The sequence below is a fragment of the Vicia villosa genome, linkage group LG1 (assembly GCF_029867415.1).
Source record: "Vicia villosa cultivar HV-30 ecotype Madison, WI linkage group LG1, Vvil1.0, whole genome shotgun sequence".
NCBI lineage: Eukaryota > Viridiplantae > Streptophyta > Magnoliopsida > Fabales > Fabaceae > Vicia > Vicia villosa.
The window spans coordinates 62,947,568-62,955,924 of NC_081180.1; positions in this window are offsets into that span (position 1 = coordinate 62,947,568).

Genomic DNA, 8,357 nt, shown 5'->3' on the forward strand with positions numbered 1-8,357 from the left:
CATTGCTACCACCGGAAAGTAATTGTCGTATACGTTGAGCAACGTTGATACCTTGTAAATTTCTGATACCAAAGATAATGCATCAAAGTGAGTATGTGAACATGCTGCAAGGACATGGGAGCAAGGCATGCGATATGCTTGAAATTGGCCACAGTCGCACCAACGATCTGGGATATTGACGCGATACTGTTGTCGTGGAAGTCCCTGGTTGTGATCAATTGTTTCCTTTACACTGAAGGTGTGGCCATGACGGTCGAACTCGGTCACTCGGTGAGTGTTACCCTTGGCAGATTCCTGTTGTATATATTTCATACACACATCGCTGTAGACCTGTTGTGTTTGTAACACTGAATTCCACCACTTACCTCTTGTGGCGAACAGAGTTACCATCCGAAAATACGTAGCACTAACCAAGGCAGTTACAGGTAGGTTTCGAATGCCTTTGAAAACCCCGTTCATTGATTCCACAAGATTTGTAGTCATGTGACCCCACCTAGCCCCATCGTCGTATGACCTAGTCCATCTCGCTCTGTCAATGCTGTCAATCCACCTCCTTGCATCTGGATTTGTCAACGCTATTTCTCGGCGGTAGTATTGAAATCCAGGTTGGTTTAAGGCATACCCCGCGTTCACCAAGTGGTTCTTCAAAAATTTATCTTTGATCTCTCTCATAAAATTTTGTGCTATATGCCTAATACAGTAGACATGCTTAGAGGGGGGGTTGTGCCAACCATTTGCCGGATTGTTGTATGCGCTGTCAATAGAAGCGTGCCTGTCCGAAATCAAACAAAGGTTAGGTTGTGGAGCAACTCTAGCTCGGAGATTCTTCAGAAAGAAACTCCAAGCAGCAGCTGTTTCTCCTTCTACCAGAGCAAAGGCTATTGGAAAAATGTTGATGTTTCCATCCTGCGCGACCGCCATCAGCAAAGTTCCCTTGTATTTCCCATACAGCCATGTTCCATCAATTTGAATAATCGGCTTGCAAAAACCAAAACCGATGATGCATGGTCGAAACGCCCAGAACAGTCTATGGAAGATTCCATTACCTTCGAGAGGGGTTCCGTCTTGGGACTGTGCCGGCAGTGTCTCCAATATAGTAACAGTCCCAGGTGAATACAATTGCAGTGCAGCCAGGTAGCGAGGAAGTTGTTGGTACGATTCCTCCCAGTTGCCGTAGACTTTTTCAATTGCTTTCTGTTTCGCCAACCAAGCCTTTCTGTACGAAGGTCTGTATTTGAACACAGAAACACAATGAGAAATAATTGTCTTCACCTTCAGTGATGGGTCAGTTTCGACCAGAGGAATGATGGTATGACATATCATGTCATGACTGAGTTTTCGATGATCTTGCGCCATGTTAGTGGTGACGCAGGTGTGGGCTTGAGATATCGAACGTATCACCCACGCATTAAATTTCTTTCTGAATGATGCCTTCAGCATGTATCCACACTCCGGGTTTTTGCATGCAATACTGACTCTCTCTGGATTTGATCGATCGGCTTTAAAATCAACACAATTTGCTAAGTGCCAATTTTTTATAGCCAGTAGACAATCATCCTTATAAATATGTTCACAAACTTGTTCAGTTTCTTCATCACCTCTTATACTTTCATCAGAGCAACTTATCATCAGAACCACCATTTTTTTCTCGTCAACAAACATGTCTCTCCTAACTATGGGTCAAGAGCATCGAGGAACCATTGCAAACATTGCTGATTTTGTAAGTTTTAGTAAACACTTAATTTTTTTTCACCTTAAATTTTCTAATTTCAAATACTTATGGGTAATGTTTTTTTTATAGGATATCACGAGATTTAGGACCCGTGCTGGACCGATGAATGCTCCTGACCCTTTGATTCTGGACTACGTTAAACGTGCGGGATTTGGTGAGGTAATGAACTTAACAGAAAGCAAAGTTGATATGAAGTTTATATTAGCATTGTGTGAGCGTTGGAGGTCTGAGACCCATACTTTTCACCTTCCAATGGGTGAATGTACCGTCACTCTAGAGGACGTGTACATGTTATTGGGTCTCAAAACAAATGGAAAGGCAGTGTATGGAAATGTCCAACAACCAAACGCTCTATGCGTCGAATTGTTGGGTGTGGATTTAATAGAGGGTGAGGGGCGACAAAGGGGTAGGGGACAAGGTATAAAGCTTGTTGGCCTTCAACTAGCTTATGATGACCTTAAATTGAATGAGTTTTCTGACGAAGAAAGTATCCTACAGAAAACTAGGATGTATATTATGTTATTGTTTGGTAAGTTTTTATTTCCCGAAGGCACGGGAAATAGTGTTAATTTTATGTACTTGTGTTTACTTGGGGACATTGATGCAATAAAGAAATATAGTTGGGGTTCGGCTGTGTTAGCATACCTCTATAGTTCCTTGTGCAAATGTGCAAAAAAGAATAGTTGTACATTTAGTGGATGTGCATTCTTGCTACAAGCATGGGCATGGTGGAGAATGCCGGTATTGGCCCCTGCAAATCCAAACAGTTTCGCCTTCCCTTACGCTTCAAGGTAACTTTTGGATCTTATTTTAATTAGTGCCTTTTATTCTATTATTATTTGTAACTATATTGATTTTTATCTTTTAATGTGTTTAGGTTTAATGCAATCGGGTTGGATTACACCAATACGCCTTTATCCAAAATCATTTTTTACCGCCAACTATTAGATCGACTTGGACCCCAAGATGTAAGACCACTAAAAATTTCCATTTTCAAAATATATTTATAAAATTTACTATCTTCTATATTTTGAAATTAATATTATTTGCTTTGCAGTTTATTTGGAGACCTTACTTGGAATTGGATCACGTACCCGACCTTGACGAGGCGGCTATTTGGACGACAAAATCACCCATCATACGGTTCACCACTGTGGAGATGCACCAAAGTGACCGTGTGAAGCTCCAATTCGGCATGCATCAAGGTATCCCTGACCCACCTGAACCTGACTGTTTGGGACGTTGGCATCTGGCGAAGGTTAGCGAACAGTGGTACGTAGAAAATTACAAGACGTTTGCTATAGATCAGCGTAAAATATGGGCTCGTCGTTCCAAATATGTTCTAGAATTTCCTGTGGCGCCGCAAGAAATGAAGCCAACTGTTGAATATGTCAACTGGTACAGATCGGTCACAAATCCTGAAATGATTGTGTCTGCCCCTTTCTATTTAGCTGACCCGCGAGCACAACCTCCATATTTTGGAGGACAACAACAACCACCACCAAATTACCACCAACAACAACAACCACCACCACCAAATTACCAACAACAACAACAACCACCGCCAAATTACCAACAACAGCATTACCCATGGCAACACCAACAACAACAACAAAGTTACCACCAACAACCAATCCAACCACAAACACCTTTTTACCAACAACATTCCCAACAATACCACCAGTTTTTTCCATCCCAAACTCAACCACAAAATCAAGAATTCCATGTAGGGAGCTCTTCCAGATCACATTTCCAAGAATTCCATGCGGGGAGCTCTTCTAGATCACCACCAATAACCCCCGACATGGGCATAGAAGAAGAATACCCGCAATACACCACATTCGACCAACCAACGCCACAGTACACCAACCAACCATTTGACCTCAACACACCACCACAACCATTGTATTTTAACCAAACCGGATCCACCACCAACTTCCAAAACTTCCAGGCCGCACCCACTAGGAGAAATTTCAACCCGCCTAGACAAAGCTTTGACAGCGCCGCGGGCACCCGCCTATCCTATGGAGGGAATTCTAGAGGTCAAGGACGGCCCACAGATTTTGAAGACCCAGACTTCATTGAGGGGCCGTCGACTCAAGCACAAGACGAACCAAATAGAGGGGGGCGTCGTCGCAGGAATAGGGGGGCATTACCAACTCGTGACCCGTCTACACGACCTATTAGACAACCTGAATGTGGATCGTACCATGGTCCACGTGGCGCGCAATAGGATTTTTATTTGTATCGTTAATGTATTTTGAGTTGTTTTTCATTTTAATGTATTTTGTGTTGTTTTTCATTTCAATGTATTTTGTATTTTGGTTATGTTTAATTTATTGCTATTATATTTCCATCTTAAAAAAAATAAAAAAACAACTAAATAAGTAATATAAAAAAAACAGAAAAAAAAAGCAGTTGAAAAAAATAACAAAAAAAAAAAAAGAAAAAAAAATAGGGGGGGGTGTTGTCGCCAGGGGGGGTGGCGACAACACCTAAACAATACAAGGGAGGCGCCAATGGGCCTGGCGACATCACTTAAGCCCAGAACGTTGTCGCCACCCCCCTGGCGACAACGTGTTATTTAAAAAAAAAAACATTTTCGTAATTATTTTGAAAACTTTGTTATTTCTGGAATTTTTTTAAAAAAAATGGTTATTCAAAAAAAAAATTCAAAAATTGGAATCTCTCTTTTTATATATTTTTATTTGTAAATGAAATGATCTAACCCATCGGTTTTCATAATAACCGAGGGATAAGATAATCATATTTAACTATAAAAGCACTCTTTAAATAGATTTTACCCTAATCCTAACTCGTCCGCATCATTCTTTGGGATAAATGTTTATCATTTCCTTTAAAAAGCTTGAAAAAGAACTCTATGATGGATTACAAGTGCAGAAAGACATTTTCTAATGGTTGGAACAAATATCTCCTTTAGAAGTTGGATGCATTCAATCCATATAACATTTTCCAATGTTTGAAATAGATAACTCCTCAAAACTAAGAAGTTGGATTTGTTGCAATATTGAGTTTTAATATTCTGTGTAAACAATGTAACTTAAAAAAAAATTTTGCACCTCAAAATTAACAGAAACAGAATATTCAGAGAATATTATGCAATCCTATGTGGCGCATATTTAAAGGTCCGAAGAATTAAGTCGGAATATTTAAAGATTATACAGTTTCTAAATACGGAGATTATTTAGGAAACTAAAGATTGAAGACATTTCTTGTAGCAGAAATTTCTGCTGATTTGTAACAACTGATGTGCTGTGATTGAAGGCCAAAATCCAGTTGGGTATAAGTTATAAATAGAATCTTTGTAACCTAGGTTTAGTGAGCCAACTGATTATAGAAAAGGTATAATCATTAGGGCTGAGTCTTAGGGCCACTTTCTAGGAGAGTTGGTAAAGTGAACCACACGGGATGTGAGATGGTCACTCTGTTCTCACTCAGAAACTTTTAGGTAATGAGTTGAATATTGTTTTTGGAGGAAGCTTTGAAGACACTCCAAGTTGTTGTTCTTGATTAGGAGTAGAGTTGTAAACGATGGAGTTTAACTTTAGATCCCGGTTAGGCCGAGGAAGTGTGTCTTCTTGTTGTTGTTTAAAAAGTTGTTGCAAGGTTGTAACAGTTAGGTATCACTAGGGAGTGAGTAGAGGTTCTCTTGTCTTAGATGGAGTTCTAAGATAAACGTTGTATTGGGTATTGACTAGGTAAACCAGAGGTTGTTTATCTATAAACAAGAGGTTGTTTATATAAAATAGTACTACTGATAGTGGAATCTTCTTTCTGGCTTGGTAAGCCCTAGAGTAGGTAGTTAGACCGAACTGGGTTAACAAATCATGTGTGTTATTTATCCTTTTAGTATCTGTTTTATCTGGTATACGCCTTGCCATGTTTTCTGTCAGATTAGATGTCTCGACATCCTATAGGACATCTGAGTTCTGTCATATCAGAATTTCAAATATTTATCGCCGTCCTTAATAAAATCATCGCCGTCCATTTCATGACTAACAACGCTCAAGACACTACCATTAGTGATCCGCGTGAAACATAAATAACTTCTATTATAAAAGCATTCTTAATATCAAAAATTGATAACGAAACATCATGAAGAGTTTGAAACTATCTTCCATTTTAAGGTTTGCAAGAGTGTTTGTCATGAATAGTTCTCTATGATGAATTGCAAGAGTAGAAAATTATTTGGGTTTAAGGTTTGTGTTCTTAAATTTTAATTTGAGTATAGAATTATTTATTTATCTAAACCTTTTTTTGTCTAATCCTTTTTTTTCCATGTCAAAAACAAATGCAAATAAAAGCCATAGAGAATATTACGCACCAATCATTTGATCTTCTCCATAATTATATGATTTGAACATTTAAAATCTATATCTTAGGAAATTAATTTTTCATGTATAAACAATGTTGTTTGCAAATAAATTATTTTATTAATTTTTTATGTAAACAATGTAACGAGTTTTAATTAAAAAAACTAATTTACCCCTTAGTTTTATTGATAAACTGAGATATACGAGGAGCTAGTATTGTAAATGATAAAAGTGCTGATGATGGAGTTAAAACCCATACGCAAATAATTTTACCCCTCAGTGTTTTAAAAATCGAGGTGTAAATTCATTACTTTTTATGATGTCATTCATTACCTCGCTATTATAGCCGAGGTAAAATGCATTTCACGTTCGAGGTTAAAAACACTTTTATAGTAGTGAGCTCTGTTGAGACTTCACTAATTCCGTCGAGATCTCAAGATTCCGATGTAATCACCCACACAAAGCCGTCACATAACGTCACACCTCTTCAATCCCCAAGCTTTAAGATTGAACCATACTCTTTTTGTGTGTGTTTTATTTCGATTTGTTTATGTTGAATATGTGAGAGGAAGGATATTTTATATTGTTGTTCATGAGAGTTTTTGTTGTTGTGTTCAAGAGAGGAAGAAGAGTGTTTTTTTGAAACATTGAGAGAAAAAAGGTTTTGCTGCGATTTTGGGAGAGAAGAGAGGTGATTATCTTGAAAAGTTTGTGTTTTAACTTTTGCTTGAAATGAGAGAGAGATGAGATGAAGTTGTATGATTAGTGATTTATAGAGAGAAAAGAAGAACAAGTTGCTTCTTCTAAAAGTTGAAGAGAAAATTTAATATTTCAAAATAACGATTTTAAATTTAAATTAACGAGTCCATTCTAATCCTTTATTTTTAAAAAGTTCTAAAGTGGTTTTTTTTAATTATTTAAAAAGATTCACATTATTTATTTCCATCTATTTTTTTATTACACCACTTCACAATTGATGTTTGTTGTTTCATTCAATTTCATTATCAATATTATTATTAGAGTTAAATATATTTATAATCCGTATATATATCTCAATTTTGACTTTTAGTCCTCATAATTTTTTTTTGACTTTTGGTCCCTATAAAATTACTTTTGCACGCAGTTTTAATCCATGTAAAGGGACTAAAACTACGTGCAAAAGTAATTTTATAGGAACTAAAAGGCAATATTTTTTATAGAGATTAAAAGTCAAAAATGATAATTTTAAAGGGACTAAAAACATTCTTAACCTTTATTATTATTATTATTATTATTATTATTATTATTATTATTATTATTATTATTATTATTATTATTATTATTATTATTATTATTATTATTATATTATTAGTATTATTATTAATTTCGTTTCATAATTGAGGTTTGATCCTAAGCATTCAAATAATGTTCATATTAATTAACTGATGCTTTTGCTGGCTAGTATGCCACTTCAGATTTGATTACACATGCTAAATAGGCATTTTTTTTTTTCCAAACATTTGATTTTTTTATGCAAGGTCGGTTATGATATTTTAGAGGTTCGGAGTAAATATTAAATTTTTTATATTTTAATTTATTAATATAAAATAAAATTTAGTGATATATTTTTTTATAAAAATAAAAGAGTGAAGACTCGTTTTAGTCCCTCACAAATATTACACGAGTCAAATTAGTCCTTCACAATAAAATAGACCTAATTTAATCCCTTATAAAATTTAACCGGATCATATTAGTCCTTCTTCTTTTCTAGTTTTAAACCGTGACTGGACTGCCAAGTTGGATTTTATTTATTTTTCATTTTTTAAATACTAAATTGGTTTTTATTTTTAATTTCATTTTTAAACAATTATAAATTAATAATATAAAAAAGCCAAAATTGTTTCTTATAAGGAGTTGAACTCAGGCCATGTGGTTAATCTTAAACAATTCTAAATTTAAAATAAGAAATCCAAAATTTGTATCAATATGGTCTCGAACCTAAGTCTCTTCAGATTAAATGACAGTCAATTTAATACAATAGAAATTGATCTGTCTATTTGTAAATGATAGTCACTTTACTAACAATAGAAATTGATTTGTCTAGTTGTTATTGATAGTCATTTTTCTAACCGTAGAAATTGATTTGTCTAATTGTAAATGATAATCAATTTATTAACAATAGAAATTGATTTATCTAGTTGTAAATGATAGTCCATTTACTAACCATAGAAATTGATTTGTCTAGTTGCAAATGATAGTCACTTTATTAAAAATAAAAATTGATTTGTCTTGTTGTAAATAATAGTCACTTT